We start from the raw sequence: 6,000 nt of genomic DNA, 5'->3' as shown, positions 1-6,000 counted from the left end.
AGTATCTCAACATGGGTTTTCTTCATTCTGGAATAGTCCAGAGCCCCCTTAGGCCACCCCGACCAGGGGACTCTAGAAACACAGGCACAGGCCATTGCAAAACCTCTCGGGTAGCCTAGCTGCCAAGGCTGGGGAGAGGGTGAGCCTGCTTTCTGTCAGCTCCACAGCTGTGGACAAAGCTCACATCATTGTATGGCCACGGGCCCATTATATTAAAAAGAGAGACTGGATACTCTTGGGGTAAACTCCTTTGTAATCCCTCACTTACAATTTCTTCTCAAGACAGGTATAGGTGTTTACTGGAGGAGAGATCCTAGAAGCGGGGCCCCTTTTACTGAAAACTCTTCCTCTCCCACTCAATGGGACATCCAGTGGGAGAACTGTATCATGTCAGAATGCTTTTCAGTAGAAAATATTTTCTGTATTTCACCAGTTCTAACCAAACCAGCAAGAAAGGAATACCTATTTTTTAGAACCAACACTTCACAACCGCAATAAGATTTCCCATCTTCTAACATCTAGTATAGTGGTTTTTCAAACTTTAGCATGCAACGTGATCACCTGGAAGACTTACAACACACAGATGGATGGGCCCCACTCTGATGTTTCTGAGTAGGCAGGTCTAAGGTGGGGCCTGTGCATGTGCATTGCTAACACGTTTTCGGATGATGCTGATGCTGCGGGTCAGGGTACCACACTTTGAGAACAGTTGATTCGGTGAAAAGCAAATTTTTTAGTAGTCACCATTTCAGTTTCACAGTAATCCCAAAACTTTGACTTGGTATCAGTAAGAACAGAAAAAAAGACTTTTAGAACATAGCTTCTTCTCCTTCCCATTTTAAAGCCTGAAAATATCTAAATGCTCTTTCCCTGACTGCTCCCCATGTCAGCCTCCCCTCTAGGCGCAAGCCTCTGTCGTGAACACTCAATAAGTACCCTTTGGATAATTCTCACTGCATTAGAAAGTGCTACGGAAATGACATCTCCTTTGGAATTAAGATCCCTTTCTTCTTCCTTCGCTTAAGAGCACTGCTGCTCTTATAAAGCAAACTCAGTAAGAAGACAGTTAGAAAACTCACCTCTGTGCATATATTTTCATCTTGCCCATTTGGATCAACTTTCCTGCCTTCTTCACTATGCTCTGTGCTCGGGGAAGCTGAGTTTATGGACTTCATTACCTGGACCTCTCTGAGTTTTCACTTTCTTTTGGGTTTAGCCCACCGGAAGGCAACAGTCAGAAATCAGAGTGCAGGAGGAGGTGAGGCTGGTGGTGTTAATGCCTAAGCTCCCACCATGCTCACTTGGCAGTGGTTGAGTTTTTCACCAAAAGCCTTTAGAGAAGCCCCTCCCCTACAGCCACAGGTAGAGGTCTCTGCAGGTCTGGGGACCACTCTCTCCTCTTGCCCCGGTAGGCCTAGGGGTGTCATGTTACCACCATTGTTAGCCCTCCCCCAGCTCCTATTTAGTATCATCTGCTGTTGATTTTCCTGAACTTAGCCCACAGCCTCTTAAATAGCCCCTCTAGTACACTCTCCTCCATTACCTGCTTGAGGGTGCCTATCAGAGTCAGAACCGTGAGTGAGACAGCTCCCCTAGGAGAAGGAAATGGTCCATAAGGACAGGTTTGGAATTTCAAAGTGCACAGAAATAAGGTTGGGAAAGCAGAGAAAGCCTTTACCTCATGGTGCTTTGAGGCAGCAGGTGCTCTGTTGTGGTTTGGTCCAGGCTGGGAGGCTCCTCTGGCATTTGTCCGCAGAGTTCTAGGGATTTTCAGAAAAGCATATGCTTACATAGTAGAGGTATCGCCAGGCAATTTTCATTCCTTTCAGGCCCAGTGAAATTGGCTGTGTTCCATCTTGGTGAAAATGAAACTTGGAGAGAGGGAGAACTGTTTCTGCTTTGATAATGAATATGTGCTCCGTTTTGGCAGCTAACATGATGTTTGTGAGAAGCAGTTTTGATATGCACGTTTACTGTTGGGGTCAATGTGGCCTAAGAGATAGAGGATAACGGGACCTTCTGATGACATTCAGACGTTGTGGAAAGACCAGTGGAGAACAGGGATGTATATTTTTGTGGAAAAATTCAGACACTGTTGTCAAACTGGTTACTGTCAAACGCACCCAGCCAGGTGGTTCCACGGACATCTGCAATGGAAGCTCCTAGGACCAGGGTCAGTGGTTGATGCCCAAAGGAACCCCATAGAGAGCCACTGACAATCTGTGGAAGAATAAGGTTGCAGGTGAGGCTGCAGTTGGCTAGGTCTTCCTCTGTGGGGTTGCGGTAGGCAGAATGGTTCCCTCCGGAGTTTGAGGCATTGGTGTGTAAGGATAAGTGCATGTTGTTTACATCCTCTGGCAGCATTTGTATTACTGCCAAGCAAGACCATAGTGGAGCCTACACAGATGTACTGACAATTTGATGATTATTACTGTTCACCATCAGGGGTTCAGACAATGGTGTTTGAACTGGTCAGTAGAGGAATGTGTGCACCTAGTCAGAGAATGTGATGGGGCCACTGGGGTCTCTAGTACTCTATGATGTGTGGCTGTCAAAGTGTAAATCGAGGGCTGGCAGGTTAGCTCAGGTGGTTAGAGTGTGGTGATATAACACGTAGGCCAAGTGTTCGGATCCCCATATCAGTCAGCTGCCAAAAAATAAGATAAAATCCAATCAAAATGCACATAATTCGTCTGAATTGTTCTCATGTTCCTGCTGTTCCTACTATTTTTTAGACCACCTATACGAAGCCAAAACCAGGAGAGAGTCAGTCAAATCACATTGACATGTTTAATGACTTTCTGTGAGATCCAGGCTGGTGTAACTCTCCACACGACTAGCAGGAGAAAAGGACCATTTGGAAAACTCTGATATCCTCTTCTTTTTTTTTTTTTTTTTTTTTTTTTTAAATTTTATTTTGTCGATATACATTGTAGCTGATTAATGCTCCCCATCACCAAAACCTCCCTCCCTTCTCCCTCCCCCCCTCCCCCCCAACAATGTCCTTTCTGTTTGCTTGTTGTATCAACTTCAAATAATTGTGGTTGTTATATCTTCTTCCCCCCCCCCCCGGTTTGTGTGTGTATGTGTGTATGTGTGTGTGTGAATTTATATATTAATTTTTAGCTCCCACCAATAAGTGAGAACATGTGGTATTTCTCTTTCTGTGCCTGACTTGTTTCACTTAATATAATTCTCTCGAGGTCCATCCATGTTGTTGCAAATGGCAGTATTTCATTCGTTTTTATAGCTGAGTAGTATTCCATTGTGTAGATGTACCACATTTTCCGTATCCACTCATCTGATGATGGGCATTTGGGCTGGTTCCAACTCTTGGCTATTGTAAAGAGTGCTGCGATGAACATTGGGAAGCAGGTATACCTTCGACTTAATGATTTCCATTCCTCTGGGTATATTCCCAACAGTGGGATGGCTGGGTCGTATGGTAGATCTATTTGCAATTGTTTAAGGAACCTCCATACCATTTTCCATAGAGGCTGCACCATTTTGCAGTCCCACCAACAATGTATGAGAGTTCCTTTTTCTCCGCAGCCTCGCCAGCATTTATCGTTCATAGTCTTTTGGATTTTAGCCATCCTAACTGGGGTTAGATGGTATCTCAATGTGGTTTTGATTTGCATTTCCCGGATGCTGAGTGATGTTGAGCATTTTTTCATATGTCTGTTGGCCATTTGGATATCTTCCTTAGAGAAATGCCTACTTAGCTCTTTTGCCCATTTTTTAATTGGGTTGCTTGTTTTCTTCTTGTAAAGTTGTTTGAGTTCCTTATATATTCTGGATATTAATCCTTTGTCAGATGTATATTTTGCAAATATTTTCTCCCACTCTGTTGGTTGTCTTTTAACTCTTTTAATTGTTTCTTTTGCTGTGCAGAAGCTTTTTAGTTTGATATAATCCCATTTGTTTATTTTTCCTTTGGTTGCCCGTGCTTTTGGGGTCGTATTCATGAAGTCTGTGCCCAGTCCTATTTCCTGAAGTGTTTCCCCTATGTTTTCTTTAAGAAGTTTTATTGTTTCAGGGTGTATATTTAAATCCTTAATCCATTTTGAGTTGATTTTAGTATACGGTGAGAGGTATGGATCTAGTTTCATTCTCCTGCATATCGATATCCAGTTATCCCAGCACCACTTGCTGAAGAGGCAGTCCCTTCCCCAGTGAATAGGCTTGGTGCCTTTGTCAAAGATCAGATGGCAGTAAGTGTGAGGGTTGATTTCTGGATTCTCTATTCTATTCCATTGGTCAGTGTGTCTGTTTTTATGCCAGTACCATACTGTTTTGGTTATTATAGCTTTGTAGTATAGCTTAAAGTCAGGTAGTGTTATGCCTCCAGCTTTATTTTTTATGCTGAGCATTGCTTTGGCTATTCGTGGTCTTTTATTGTTCCATATAAATGTCTGAATAGTTTTTTCCATTTCTGAGAAAAATGTCTTTGGAATTTTGATGGGGATTGCATTGAATTTGTATATCACTTTGGGTAGTATGGACATTTTCACTATGTTGATTCTTCCAATCCAAGAGCATGGAATATCTTTCCATCTTCTTGTATCCTCTCTAATTTCTCTCAGCAGTGGTTTGTAGTTCTCATTATAGAGATTTTTCACCTCCTTGGTTAACTCAATTCCTAAGTATTTTATTTTTTGGGTGGCTATTGTAAATGGGCAGGCTTTCTTGATTTCTCCTTCTGCATGTTCACTATTGGAGAAAAGAAATGCTACTGATTTTTGTGTGTTGATTTTGTATCCTGCTACTGTGCTGAAATCATTTATCAATTCCAACAGTTTTTTTGTAGAGGTTTTAGGCTGTTCGATATATAGGATCATGTCATCTGCAAACAGGGACAGTTTGACTTCATCTTTTCCAATCTGGATGCCCTTTATTTCCTTCTCTTCTCTGATTGCTCTGGCTAGTACTTCCAACACTATGTTGAATAGGAGTGGTGAGAGTGGGCATCCTTGTCTAGTGCCTGTTCTTAAAGGAAAAGCTTTCAGCTTTTCCCCATTCAGGATGATATTGGCTGTGGGTTTGGCATATATGGCTTTAATTATGTTGAGATTCTTTCCCTCTATACCTAACTTATAGAGGGTCTTTGTCATGAATGAGTGCTGAACTTTATCAAATGCTTTTTCAGCATCTATAGAGATGATCATATGGTCCTTGTGTTTGAGTTTATTAATATGGTGTATCACATTTATTGATTTGCGTATGTTGAACCAACCTTGCATCCCTGGGATGAATCCCACTTGATCGTGATGAATAATTTTTCGTATGTGTTGCTGTATTCTGTTTGCTAGTATTTTAGTGAGGATTTTTGCATCTATATTCATCAAGGATATCGGCCTGTAGTTTTCTTTTTTGGTTATATCTTTACCTGGTTTTGGTATCAGGATGATGTTTGCTTCATAGAATGAGTTTGGGAGATTTGCGTCCGTTTCAATCTTTTGGAATAGTTTGTAAAGAATCGGTGTCAATTCCTCTTTGAATGTTTGGTAAAATTCTGCTGTGAATCCATCTGGTCCTGGGCTTTTCTTTGTTGGGAGCCTTCTGATAACAGCTTCAATCTCCTTTATTGTTATTGGTCTGTTCAAATTTTCTACGTCTTCACGGTTCAGTTTTGGGAGCTTGTGTGTGTCCAGAAATTTATCCATTTCCTCCAGATTTTCAAATTTGTTGGCGTATAGTTGTTTATAGTAGTCTCGAATGATTCCTTGTATTTCAGATGAATCAGTTGTAATATCGCCTTTTTCATTTCTAATTTTTGTTATTTGAGTCTTCTCTCTTCTTTTTTTTGTTAGCCATGCTAATGGTTTGTCAATTTTATTTATCTTTTCAAAAAACCAACTTTTTGATTCGTTGATCTTTTGAATTGTTTTTTGGTTTTCAATTTCATTCAGTTCTGCTCTGATCTTAATGATTTCTTTCCGTCTGCTAACTTTAGGATTGGATTGTTCTTGTTTTTCTAGTTCTTTAAGGTGAAGTGTT

The sequence above is a fragment of the Cynocephalus volans genome, chromosome 7 (assembly GCF_027409185.1).
Source record: "Cynocephalus volans isolate mCynVol1 chromosome 7, mCynVol1.pri, whole genome shotgun sequence".
Taxonomy (NCBI): domain Eukaryota; kingdom Metazoa; phylum Chordata; class Mammalia; order Dermoptera; family Cynocephalidae; genus Cynocephalus; species Cynocephalus volans.
Note: the sequence above shows the minus strand (reverse complement) of the source record.